A 14,509-nucleotide genomic window follows, 5' to 3' on the forward strand; every position below is an offset into this window, starting at 1 on the left:
GTCTTGCTCTTTGGCTTCCTTTTCAATACCAGCATCATCCGTCTGTAAACTCTGAACCTCCTTCAGAATGCCAGATGTTGATGGACCGATGAATGATGTTTCAGTTTCTCTGTCTGAGGGTCTTTTGTAATAATCCTCATCCTGAGTTGGTAATTGCTGCATGTTTGTATCAATTTCAGAGTCACCTTGTTCATTTTCATTGGTCTGCTCATGAGTATCATTCTGCTCATGGATATCATAATTTTTTTGTTCTTCTTTATGGTCATCAGCGCCTGTTTTACCTAGTGCATCAGCAGTACTCTGGCCAGAGGATTCTCCATCTTTAGGTTTCCCTTGGGTGATAAAGTTCAGGATTGCTCCTTCCTGTGACACTACGAAAGCCTGCTGAGCCACCTTTCTCTTTCGTTTCGAATAACCAGATTTGTGTACTCGAATTCTCTTCATTTTGCTTGCAATGCAGCGGGCGAGGCTAGCAGTGGGTAGGGAAAAAAAGAAGACAATCAGCAGTGGCGGTTGCTGAAAGATTTTGATGTGTAATTTTTATTTTCTTGCAAAAACAACAGTTGATGGACAGAATGCAGAACAATGTCATACATTCACCACAGTACAGAGATCTGGGCCTAAATCCATCGTTTTTTTGCTCACCACACCACCCCAGTTCAGACATGGCCATATGCAAATCAGCCTTGACCCTGTGCCTCATGGGAACAGTCCAGCCCGAACTGCCAAGCCATGTCTTCCCTGGACTACACAATGAAGGACCAGCATACCTTAATGAACGAGTGAATTTCCACCAACCTACCAGGAAAATATGTTCCAGAACCATCTCCCTAGCAGCCACCCAATGCAGCCGCTGATAAAACAGTGGAGGCCGCTACTTCTCCCACCTGGCAGTGAAGACCTGAAAACCCTCCCCCTGCACCTCAGAGCCTCACCATCGCTCCAGCAGTTCAGGAAGGACCACAAGACCTCGCTGTTCAACCAACAAGCAGCATGATCCAGCAGCATGAATCCCACACCGCCTCGAGACCCTTATGTGTGAAGCAGCTGAGCTTTACAAACCCTGACTGATTGATAGTAATTACCCTTCCCACTACATGTATGACACATTATGAGGACTAGCCACATATGGAAGGTTTATTTGAAGAGTGTTATAAAACTATAGGGTAGATCATGTGACTTGGCATACAAGGTCTGTTTTATCAGTCCACTGAGAACAGTGGAGCCTGGAGAATAGTTCATGATCTATTTGGGAAGTGACATTAGCAGGAAGAGAGTAAGCTACCTTGAAATCATGGCACACAGAGACCTGTCTCAGTACGTCACTAACTGATCCTGAAGACAGCCTACAGGTAACCAAAGACTCGTCCACTTTACCACATTGTCAAAAGACAAAATACAATATATTTAATTAAGGTTTCTTGTATAGTGCCATATTCCAGCAACCAGTTCTGCTCGCTTTACATAGCACCTATTAAACAAGGATTACTTACAGTGAGTCCTAAGGCTATGAAAAGGCACTAGAGGTTCACTGAAGCAAAATTAATGTGCAAGGAACATCCAGTCAGGAGACAACTTTCAAGCAGATGTACGAATCACTAGCACAGCGTACCAACGACCCCATGGGCCGTGGCATAAGCAAGGAAAATGGCCCCTTTGGCTGCTGCTCAGGAAGTAGAATATAGCAATTATCAGGGTTCAATGGGCCCCTGAGGGTTTTGGGTCTCAGTACCACTGTACTTGCTGAACCAATGGTAACTATGCCCCTAGTATGGACAGAGAAGGCTGCTTCACCAATTGCAAACTTAGGACTAGTTAAACTAGTTTTCTCTGCTAGTCACATGACAAGCACAGGAATGTAATTAAACAACTGATCAAGAAGCCAGTCTCCTACCAAGGTCTCTGCAAAAGGGCATTAGATTGAGTTAACATGGGTAGGCACTGCCATCCTATTCCAGGCGTCCATCCATAGGTGCTTGCATTTCATGTCTGCCTCAACACCATATAAACAGACATATCCAAATGCCAAGTACATTCGAACACTCAATGTTTTAAAAGATTTGTGCAGGCAGATCCACTCATTAGATCACAAGTATCAGCTTTATACTCTGTTTTCATGATTGTTGATAAGTAATTGTAATCATTTCAATGAATCCTTAACATTACGTCTAACACCTCGTACCCTGCTCTCCTCTTCCCCCCAATACGACCGTGCCTCCCAAGTTACACCTCCAAAAGTCACCATGCCTCCCCTCAGCCACAAGTAAACACCGCCCCTGCACTCCTGACTCACATTTCCCTCAACATACAGCGCCGATCTGTACCACTCCCTACCCCTGGCGCACAGTGACCACCTCTCCGACCCGCGCCCTCTCAGAGATGAATCGTGAGAGAGAGGCTCTCTCTCACAATTCATCATGCCCTCCCTTCCCATGACCACCAGAATACCTCCAGCTCGCCACCTCACATGGCTTACCTCCACCCAGACCCAAAGCACACACCCTCTACAATAACATCCTCACCCAACCTTCCCCACGCCCCCGGCTCCTCACCCCCACGGGCTGGGATACATTCCTATGCCTGATCTGCCCTCCTCCCCAGGGCTCCCCACACCCTCGTCCAATGGCTCACCTTCCCTCGGGTTCACTCTGCAGTGGCACACGCTGACCTCCTCACTCCCCCTCCCCATGCCCTGACCCTCGGGCTGCTCACCTCGCAGCTGGCACCAAAGGTTGCACACTGGCATGCTATCCTCTGCAAGGCGGCCTTTCTTGCCCAGGGTCTCTAGGCGCGCCGGTGCATGGCCTCGGCCGGTCTCGGTGCTGCTCGCTGCATGCCGGGCACGGGTGCTGCCACCCCTCCTGCCGCCAGTGATGCATGGTGCTTCTGTAACCCCTTCGCTGCAGGACTCGCGGGCACTGCGCATGCGCGCGCATGCGAGCCTCCGGAGGTGCCAGATCTGGACTATTAAAACAAGCTCGATTCTCCTGGAAAAAAAGTTCTAAACAAGCACAAGACCTACCAGAAGAGCCCGAAACAAGGCCGACCCCACACAAAGACGAGACTGGGTTAGAAAGGAAAAGAGTATAAGAACAACCATTCAGCGTGCATCACATTAGATTTAGCACGCCTCAGTCATTCATGCGCCAAATCCCTGCCAGGGGCTGCCACGAATATGTATTGTATCCGATTCCTCGTGGTGGCCCCTGGGGATTGGTGGCCCTGTGCAGGTGCACAGCTTGCACATGCCTAAGGCCGCCCCTGGTGTTTGCCTTTTCCGTCTCTGCTGTAAATGATCTTGCTTTTATGTACTTTTAATTTTTCTGTCACTGTCACCTCTGTTGCAAAACATATGATCATTGAAGCCTCATCACCTTTCTGGAGCAGATTCATGTTGAATGGCCCCTCTCAGGACCAGCATTGACAAAGCCAATAGGCTGTCTCAAAAAATGAAACCTTTCGTGTGATGAATAGAACATAGTGCTTGTTTAACATGCCGAGCCCCAACCTGTTTCACACACGTGTTCTAATCAAGAAGATTGCCTTTTGATGTTAGCGAATCCTTCTTCGGGTTGCATTACTTTTAGAGACACATACTCTCCACAAACTCTAATAAAAAATTGCACCTGGCATTACCCCGAGGTCCCTTATGTCCTCGTCCCATTCATTAACAAGGTGGAGATAACCATCTCCGACAGAAAAAAAGACCAGAGGAATACTGGGACCTTTCACCCTGCCCCTCCCACCGGGTGTACATAAGCAGTACTTACCCAGCATTCCTCCTGTTCTTTTTTTCTGTCGGTCGACAGAATGGACATTGGATGCTGGTACTGCCCTTGCTCGGCTGAGGTGGTGTTTCTTCTCTCCTCCCTCCACCCGGCTGTGCGGGTGGGGGGTTTCCTGGTCACTGTCTCCTGGCCTGCCGGGCTTGCTGGGAGGCTGTTGGTGTTCGTGGCCGGCCCTGCCTTGCCGACCGGCCCTTTGTGGCTGGTGTGGTGTCCCGGTTGCTTCCGGGTCGCGGGCACGTCTTCCTGGGGCCTGGCTGGGTGGAAGCAGGGTTGCCAGATTGGGCTATTTCTCGCACAATTGGGCGATATTTTACCCGATTGTGCGAGAAAAAATCGTGTTGGGCGGGCTCCCGAAATTTGGGCTAGAATCCGCCGAGTGTGCGGCGGATTCAAAGCTTTGTGCGGCGCCGCCCCGCCCACGCTGCAGCCGATGGTTGCCTTCCTCATCACACCCCTTTTTGACCTTTAGGTGTCTGTGCCCTGTGGCCCCTGCCCACAAGTAACACCTGCAGGGCCGTATATCTTTGCAGGCGGGAAGCTGCTTCCAATGAGGGTCCTGCTTTACCAGCAGCGACTTCCCGACCTTCCCCCAAGAGTGTGCTGACCTGCCCTGGGGTTCCTGTGACCCAATCGTGGGTCAGATTATTTACTCAGTGGTGCTGTGGTGGGCGCGTCAGGTAGGGTACTGGCCCGCCCCATACCTTTATCTTTGGGATCCCCCCCCCACTTCCTCCTTTTCAACTTCGGAGCTGAGCCTGCGACTACGAGGGAGAGTGACCAGTACCCACTGACCGACCATCTTCTTGATTACGACGACGAGGCCTCTGCGTGGCTCCTCGTCTTTGGCCTTCGACTTGTAGCAGCCTCAGCCTGCCCTGCAGTCAGCTGCTCCTCCCGGCCCCAGCCCCTCCTGGCCCCAGCCCCTCCTCTCCTGTGAACTCTGCAGATTGCACCGGCGGCCGTCCCCAGCAAGTTCAAAGGTGAGGCAGGTGTGTAATTTTAAATGTATGCGTGCCAGTGGTCGAAGTGGGCGGGATAGGCAGGGCACAGCGTGCCCCTACTTTATTTGTATAGATTCCATACATGTCAACCCTCCCGATTCCGGCGGGAGACTACCGATTTTAAGGCTAGTCTCCCGCCTCGGCCTTGGTATTGTGTAACGTAAATTCTTCCAGCAATTGTTAGAGTCGCGATGCAGGGGCTCTGGGAGGGGTGAAAAACCAACAAAGCCCCATTAACAAGCAGTTTCAGCCCGGGCTGCCGGGGGGGGGGGGGGTGTACGCACTGCCAGCAACCTGCCAGGGTGCACAACCCTTGCATCCCCCTCTCTCTGCCTGCCATTGCGCTCCATGCTTCACAAAGGTAAGGGAAAAACCGTGCATTTGCGTTTCAAATGTCCGATCCTGCAGCAGCCTCAGAAATAAAAAGCTTCAAAATATGAAATCAATAATGGAAATAAAGAAGGAAGACGGAGTGTTCTTAAAGTGGGCAGATTTTTTATTCAAACCACAAAAACATTAGCGTCATTTTACCGAGTTTGCCAGTGAAGCGCTGTTCCCCGCCCCCCCCCCCCCCCCCCCCCCCCTGGCGAAGAGCGTCAAACCTGGAGGTATTGCACTGCAAAATGTGTAGGGCGGCTTTGTGTTCACGAATGTGGGGCCATATTAGCAGGTAACGGCGATAACATTATCGCCGTTCCTTGATAATATGCCCCGTGGTATTTGTAAACCATACTGCTTACGTTTTGTGAGCATATAAGCAGGGGACATTGAAATGGGTCCTTTCTGGGCCCTGTAGTTTTCAGGCAAAAATACTCGTTGATTTCTGCATAAATGTAAAAGCGTTAAGTTCACCATGTTGTTCCCGCCTACATTTCACATGCTTTATTTAATCTTTCATTCCCTACGAGTGTTTGCTTTTTCCAGGGTGTTGTTACTATTTCCTTTAGATAACATATTGCTCTTGCCTAGTGTGTAATTTGAATGGAGTCGCATCCAGTTGTTTATAGCAGGTCAAATTTGATTGTAGTTGAGGGCAGTGTGAATTTCTCTCAGTGGGGCAGTATGGCGTTCAGTTCAGTGAGGGAGCGGAAGTAGCACTGGGGGCAGAGCTGCCGAATTTAGAACTAGGGAACCAGGTTCAGCCTTCATGACCAGTCCCCCAGACCACTCTCCTGACACATTCCCACGCTAGACCTTAGAAGGCCCCGCAAAACCGGAGAAGCCCTGGTGTCTCAGCACCAGCAGGTGGACCCCAGCAGTGGCAAGTGTTGGTTCATCTTGAAGGCCTGCCCACCACAATCCATACTGATGTTCACCTCCAGTCTTGCAGGCAGGCCTACGAAGTAGCAGACCCTAGAGCAACAGTGACTATGTCACTGAGGTCACAGGACCCCTGTGACCTCAGTGACCTAGGGCGGTGCGACAGGTGTGACTGCAACGGGTGCTGACTTTGAGTGGGGGCGTTGTAAATTATGGTTTAAAAGCACTTGCTGGTTCCTTCCTGGCCTACAGCAATTTTCGGCAATAATAAAAATGTCATAACCACTCTGGTGAATAAACTTCTTCTTAGAGCGAGATCCGAGTTTTATCTAGTGGAAGTTTTGACTCATGGAAAGACAGCGCAGAGGGTTAATGTGCCTGCTGAAAAGCAAATGTACCATGCCCATCACAGAGTGCACATATTTAAAATAGGTCAGTGGGTTGCTGCTTTTGTCAGTAAGATCCTTTTGCTACTTGAAGTTTGTAAGTTAAAATCCTAACAAAGAACCGTGAGCTATTAACTTTAATCTTAGAGCTGCATACAAACTGCAACTTATGAACTAGAGCTTGATGTTTTTTCCCCCAAGCCTTTGATTATCCTAATGTTGCAAAAAGTGTTCATTTGGATAGAAATCAATAACAGGGGCGGCCTTAGGCATGTGCAAGCTGTGCACCTGCACAGGGCCACCAAACCCCAGGGGCCACCACGAGGAATCGGATACAATACATATTCGTGGCAGCCCCTGGCAGGGATTTGGCGCATGAATGACTGAGGCGTGCTAAATCTAATGTGATGCACGCTGAATGGTTGTTCTTATACTCTTTTCCTTTCTAACCCAGTCTCGTCTTTGTGTGGGGTCGGCCTTGTTTCGGGCTCTTCTGGTAGGTCTTGTGCTTGTTTAGAACTTTTTTTCCAGGAGAATCGAGCTTGTTTTAATAGTCCAGATCTGGCACCTCCGGAGGCTCGCATGCGCGCGCATGCGCAGTGCCCGCGAGTCCTGCAGCGAAGGGGTTACAGAAGCACCATGCATCACTGGCGGCAGGAGGGGTGGCAGCACCCGTGCCCGGCATGCAGCGAGCAGCACCGAGACCGGCCGAGGCCATGCACCGGCGCGCCTAGAGACCCTGGGCAAGAAAGGCCGCCTTGCAGAGGATAGCATGCCAGTGTGCAACCTTTGGTGCCAGCTGCGAGGTGAGCAGCCCGAGGGTCAGGGCATGGGGAGGGGGAGTGAGGAGGTCAGCGTGTGCCACTGCAGAGTGAACCCGAGGGAAGGTGAGCCATTGGACGAGGGTGTGGGGAGCCCTGGGGAGGAGGGCAGATCAGGCATAGGAATGTATCCCAGCCCGTGGGGGTGAGGAGCCGGGGGCGTGGGGAAGGTTGGGTGAGGATGTTATTGTAGAGGGTGTGTGCTTTGGGTCTGGGTGGAGGTAAGCCATGTGAGGTGGCGAGCTGGAGGTATTCTGGTGGTCATGGGAAGGGAGGGCATGATGAATTGTGAGAGAGAGCCTCTCTCTCACGATTCATCTCTGAGAGGGCGCGGGTCGGAGAGGTGGTCACTGTGCGCCAGGGGTAGGGAGTGGTACAGATCGGCGCTGTATGTTGAGGGAAATGTGAGTCAGGAGTGCAGGGGCGGTGTTTACTTGTGGCTGAGGGGAGGCATGGTGACTTTTGGAGGTGTAACTTGGGAGGCACGGTCGTATTGGGGGGAAGAGGAGAGCAGGGTACGAGGTGTTAGACGTAATGTTAAGGATTCATTGAAATGATTACAATTACTTATCAACAATCATGAAAACAGAGTATAAAGCTGATACTTGTGATCTAATGAGTGGATCTGCCTGCACAAATCTTTTAAAACATTGAGTGTTCGAATGTACTTGGCATTTGGATATGTCTGTTTATATGGTGTTGAGGCAGACATGAAATGCAAGCACCTATGGATGGACGCCTGGAATAGGATGGCAGTGCCTACCCATGTTAACTCAATCTAATGCCCTTTTGCAGAGACCTTGGTAGGAGACTGGCTTCTTGATCAGTTGTTTAATTACATTCCTGTGCTTGTCATGTGACTAGCAGAGAAAACTAGTTTAACTAGTCCTCAGTTTGCAATTGGTGAAGCAGCCTTCTCTGTCCATACTAGGGGCATAGTTAACATTGGTTCAGCAAGTACAGTGGTACTGAGACCCAAAACCCTCAGGGGCCCATTGAACCCTGATAATTGCTATATTCTACTTCCTGAGCAGCAGCCAAAGGGGCCATTTTCCTTGCTTATGCCACGGCCCATGGGGTCGTTGGTACGCTGTGCTAGTGATTCGTACATCTGCTTGAAAGTTGTCTCCTGACTGGATGTTCCTTGCACATTAATTTTGCTTCAGTGAACCTCTAGTGCCTTTTCATAGCCTTAGGACTCACTGTAAGTAATCCTTGTTTAATAGGTGCTCTGTAAAGCGAGCAGAACTGGTTGCTGGAATATGGCACTATACAAGAAACCTTAATTAAATATATTGTATTTTGTCTTTTGACAATGTGGTAAAGTGGACGAGTCTTTGGTTACCTGTAGGCTGTCTTCAGGATCAGTTAGTGACGTACTGAGACAGGTCTCTGTGTGCCATGATTTCAAGGTAGCTTACTCTCTTCCTGCTAATGTCACTTCCCAAATAGATCATGAACTATTCTCCAGGCTCCACTGTTCTCAGTGGACTGATAAAACAGACCTTGTATGCCAAGTCACATGATCTACCCTATAGTTTTATAACACTCTTCAAATAAACCTTCCATATGTGGCTAGTCCTCATAATGTGTCATACATGTAGTGGGAAGGGTAATTACTATGAATCAGTCAGGGTTTGTAAAGCTCAGCTGCTTCACACATAAGGGTCTCGAGGCGGTGTGGGATTCATGCTGCTGGATCATGCTGCTTGTTGGTTGAACAGCGAGGTCTTGTGGTCCTTCCTGAACTGCTGGAGCGATGGTGAGGCTCTGAGGTGCAGGGGGAGGGTTTTCAGGTCTTCACTGCCAGGTGGGAGAAGTAGCGGCCTCCACTGTTTTATCAGCGGCTGCATTGGGTGGCTGCTAGGGAGATGGTTCTGGAACATATTTTCCTGGTAGGTTGGTGGAAATTCACTCGTTCATTAAGGTATGCTGGTCCTTCATTGTGTAGTCCAGGGAAGACATGGCTTGGCAGTTCGGGCTGGACTGTTCCCATGAGGCACAGGGTCAAGGCTGATTTGCATATGGCCATGTCTGAACTGGGGTGGTGTGGTGAGCAAAAAAACGATGGATTTAGGCCCAGATCTCTGTACTGTGGTGAATGTATGACATTGTTCTGCATTCTGTCCATCAACTGTTGTTTTTGCAAGAAAATAAAAATTACACATCAAAATCTTTCAGCAACCGCCACTGCTGATTGTCTTCTTTTTTTCCCTACCCACTGCTAGCCTCGCCCGCTGCATTGCAAGCAAAATGAAGAGAATTCGAGTACACAAATCTGGTTATTCGAAACGAAAGAGAAAGGTGGCTCAGCAGGCTTTCGTAGTGTCACAGGAAGGAGCAATCCTGAACTTTATCACCCAAGGGAAACCTAAAGATGGAGAATCCTCTGGCCAGAGTACTGCTGATGCACTAGGTAAAACAGGCGCTGATGACCATAAAGAAGAACAAAAAAATTATGATATCCATGAGCAGAATGATACTCATGAGCAGACCAATGAAAATGAACAAGGTGACTCTGAAATTGATACAAACATGCAGCAATTGCCAACTCAGGATGAGGATTATTACAAAAGACCCTCAGACAGAGAAACTGAAACATCATTCATCGGTCCATCAACATCTGGCATTCTGAAGGAGGTTCAGAGTTTACAGACGGATGATGCTGGTATTGAAAAGGAAGCCAAAGAGCAAGACCATGTTACAGACCCGTGTTCTGAATATGATTTATGTGATTGGAGGGATCCTAATTTGTGGCCGAACTCTCTTACGGACGCGCAACGTGTTTTTCTTGTTGAAAGGGGTCCCTCCAGAGACCCAGATTCTAAAACAAAGTATCCAAGTGATGAGCACTCAAAAAGTAAACGTCGTTTTTCTGTTACCATGTTACTGGTCATCTAACGCCTTTTCTGGACGTTTTATTAAAACACCTTCCTGAGCTCCGCCCCGCCCGGACCCCCTCTTCCGGGGCCCCCTACCTGCGCTCCCTGCACAGGGCCACCATGAGCCTAGAGCCGCCCCTGTCAATAATGATTATTAAAGAGAACCCCCAATCATGGTACTAAGTTGTACATTTTAAGTTTGTGTTTCTCCAGATCAATCACTATTAAACTATACTGCCTACTAATATGACAGAGCGCAGGCCCATTTTTAAAAAAAGTGTTCTTCCCCAAAATGGCAGCATCTCAGTAGCCAAGTGTTTCGCCCAAACTGGACAAGACTGGATAAAATGTAAACAGCTCGCTAAGAGCGCAGCAGTCATGTAAATTCTAAATTAATGTTGTTTTTTGTTCCGGTTAGTATTATTTTTTGTAGTTATTGTTTTAATTTCCCATTGTGTTGCAACTAGCATAAATGGTGAAAGAATCCATCATCGTAATACAATCCTCATATTCACTTATTATCTAAGGTGTATTTCCTTTCTTTCCTCCACTAACAAGGCCTGGCAGATTATATTCTTGGCTTCCTCCAGCAGCCTGTGGCCCTGTAAATTATTATGCAATGCCATTTGTTCTTCCACCTGCCAGCCCCATCCTTCAGGGGAAGATGTGACAGACTCCATGGAAGACCAAATAGTAGCTGTCCCTGATAACCACCTCGGTGGTTGCGTGTGTTCTATTTTTTTTTTTTTTTTTTACCACAAATGGATAAACGGGTACACTTGTAAAGCAGATGCCCTAAGACATTGGTCTGTTTTGGAAAGTGATGCTGGTGACATGGGTATCTATCTATCATGATATTTTTTAAAACAGCCCTTGTTTTCTTTCTTCTTACCTGGGGTTCCAGAAGACACGTAAAAAAGTATTCATATGGCCCACTACCTAACAAACTTTTTAATTTTGCTAAATAGCTGTAGAAAAGATTCCTTTGTAGAAGTGCCTCTTGGGACAGGACATTTTATATAGATAGTATGAGTGCGCAATGCACACGACAAACTGAATCATTAAGAGGTGCTATTAGAAAAAAAAAAAAGGGTAAGCTTTTCATGAACGTAAAGAGTTGATGTGGACCTGCTTGAATGCTGGCTTGCAGATTACACATTATTGTCCACAAGCGCTCAACCTACTGGGTTATCTGCCTCACCTACTGTTCTAGGTGGTGGAACAGCAGAGACGTGGCCTGAGAGAGGACCAGTGGTGCTCAGTGTAGTGGACCTGCACTCGGCAGTGCAGTTACCCCGAGAGCAGCACAGCCTTACAGAATAGGAGGGAAGAGCAAAAGTAACATAGCCGGCTCTGAATGTGAATAGAAGGCATGGAGCGAATCAGGAATTTGTTCCTTGAAGCTGTTCAGATTTTCATGAACAGGAAGCAGTCTCCTTCACTGCTAACAAACCTTCCGGAAGCTGAATATGACCCAACGTGTCCTTGACATGAGCACAGTTATCCCAGTGCCACCTTTACATTATTGTACATGGTCCCACCATTGCCTGTAGTCTTCCTCCTGTGTGTGCATCTTGGTGCAACTTAGTTTTTAAAAATTATTATTACTATTTGGTGTTCATTTAAACTGCATGATGAACCATACATTTCTATAGATGACAAGATTGTACCACACCGCGTGGTTCATGCAGTCAGTTACAAAATGCATCCTGTTAAAGGTCATAATATCTGAATTCCCACCGTCCCTAACAGCATAAAAGACAAGAATAATGAAGTTATGTAATATTTGGCTGGGTAATCAAGCAAAGGGGGACATATGGATTCAGGCTCTATTGATAATAGTGGCTGTTTTTGAAACCCATTCCATGTCTAAAGTATTCCACAGTCTTAAGTACCAATGTCAAGCAAGGGCAGTTTTCCTTATCCAAAGAAGCTGCCAGAGTGTTTACCACCAATGCCAAGCAATTCCACATCAGTGCTCCGCCGGCCTCTGTTTGATGTTTCAACAGAGGGGTCTCTGCCCAAATTAGACGCCTATCTTCCTTGGGAGTGGGTTTCTTAATATTGTTTTCATGGCAGTTGTTGTTTTGTTTTAGAAGGGTTTTATTTGTGGGCAAATGAATTGTGTGCTCATGATTTATATGGCTGTAGATACCAGTTGTCCAGTGCCATATAATTAGGGCTCCCGGTTTTATGGTATTTATATTTGTGTCATGTCTGTATTTATCCATATGTAATTTTTGCAAATTTTACCTGTATTTATCCATATTTATTTTAGGTGTTGCGAAATTCCGATGAAATGTGTGTATTTCTGCATTTATTTAACCAGTTAATGTGCACTCTTGCCTGAACACCTGACAGGTTTCAATGACACACATATATATATATATATATATATATATATATATATATATATATATATATATATATATATATATATATATACACACACACTCACACGCAGGTGGCAAATTATGCACGTGCAAGAAAGTATGTACATTTTTGTATCATGATTGTGCAAATCTACTGCTGTTCTCAGGCTCTTTATTAAAATCCCTATATTTGTTAACCCCCTTGCCTGTCAATCCACACAGCTATTGGCCTGGCAGTCATGATTGACAGCATTTAGAATCACTAAATTTCCGTTTTTATCCACATTTAAAAATAAATACAGACAGGAAAATAAATGGTTCTCTGTCTGTATTTATCTGTAAAAATCCAGTAAAAGCGGAAAACAGGGAGCCTTACTTATAATGGGCATCTCTCCCCTCCTCTAGAATCTGTATCTTTAGTATCTCCACAGTATGTTCGAGGTGTTGCCTAATATTTACCCATTCAAAGTGGAGCAGCGGCTCTGAAATGGATGGGGTGTCATCTTAGTAGCGCATAGATATAGTGTTCCTGGTGCCTGCAAACATTAATTTGACGTTGTGTAATGAAACTGGTGCTCATGTAAAGCGTTTCAATATCTTCTGTGCCAGTTCCCAGTATACAAAACCGTCCAAAAATACAGAGGTACAAAGTGAGACCAGAATGCCTGGCTAAATCTTGGCTTCCTGCTTAAAGTGTGCAATCTTAGGCAAATATTTTGTTGCCAATACTTTCTTTATTGTCTTGTATGCAGGTACTTTTGAATACGATTTCTGAATATTTGTTGTATGAAATCCTATTGTGTTTAATGTAATAGACTATAATGTGTCTCTATAATAATCTGGGCCACCTACATCGTGTACATGACTCTCTTGCCTATCAATTCCCTAAAGAGACTTTGGTTCTGTTAATATTTCGGCAGCTTTATAGCACCATGACACACTTTCATATATAATCACAATTGGCACTTGCAACCATTGGTCTTTGCATTCTGCAGAGAGACAAAATAATCTAAACCCCGCAATGGCTCACATATTTGAATTGTGTCCCATTGGGAAACGCCAGCCCACAATCTGAACTCTGAGATACCTGCGAGCAGCAATGTCACAGCACAAGATTAATGCACAGTATGAAAAAAAAAACTACAGACAAGCAATGTGGTGGCTAAACAAAAAGAAATGCTATTAGGGAAGCAAATTAAGTCAAATGTGAACATCATCTTTCGCACACGACTTGCATAACTTACTTATTAATATTCTTGCGCTATGGCCCTATTTTCCCTAGACTGCTTGCAACAGGGCTGGGCACTATAGCCTGCAAATTCCCTAAAGAATGTGTTCTTGACAACTCGCAAAAAGGCTCCAATATGGGCTGATGTTGAAAATGACCACCCCACAGATCTCTCCAACCATGCCAGCTCAGGAACACAATTATACACAAATTTCATATGGGCAGCCCCTTGCAGTAACCAGCTAAGTGGATGAATCACATGATGTGCCATATTGTCATTTTTGCATAGTTAACACAATAGCTGGGTATGTGCACCTCCAGTAGTACCAGTTTAACACCCAAAGCTAGCAGTAAGCAACAGAAATCTGACGATTCAACCATCGCAATGGGGCTGCAACTGCGTGGCAACAGCTGTCTCTGTTTTTGGTAACTTTTGATCCATTTCAGGTGGAAACAATGAATTTTGGTAATATCTGCCGATTATGCAGCAGATCGATTTGCGCCGAATGTGTCAAATCTATAATTATGTGGAAAAATGCCTCTGTCTCGCAGTCTCACAATTCCAGTGGTCCAGCCTATGACCAAATATTTACAGGGGCAAACACAGGTGGAGATTTGTTGAAGGTTACTTTGCATTGCATATTGGGATGAGTGATAAACTGAGCTAGAATGCTAAGGAGATGGCTAGTACGTTGACCATGGGTGATGTGTGCAATGTGTTTTAAGGTTCAATTATGATTTGACTTTGTCCTTTTGTGTGGGTTTTTTGGG

At 46.6% G+C, this 14,509-nt stretch overlaps 1 protein-coding gene across 1 annotated transcript in view; it reads right to left on the reverse strand.

The window, feature by feature from the left end:
* LOC146870109 (uncharacterized) overlaps positions 1 to 14,509 on the reverse strand; it is a 510,959-nt gene that overhangs the window by 29,941 nt on the left and 466,509 nt on the right. The gene's annotated exons all lie outside the window — the stretch shown is intronic.

This window comes from Triturus cristatus, chromosome 1_1, assembly GCF_964204655.1.
Source record: "Triturus cristatus chromosome 1_1, aTriCri1.1, whole genome shotgun sequence".
NCBI lineage: Eukaryota > Metazoa > Chordata > Amphibia > Caudata > Salamandridae > Triturus > Triturus cristatus.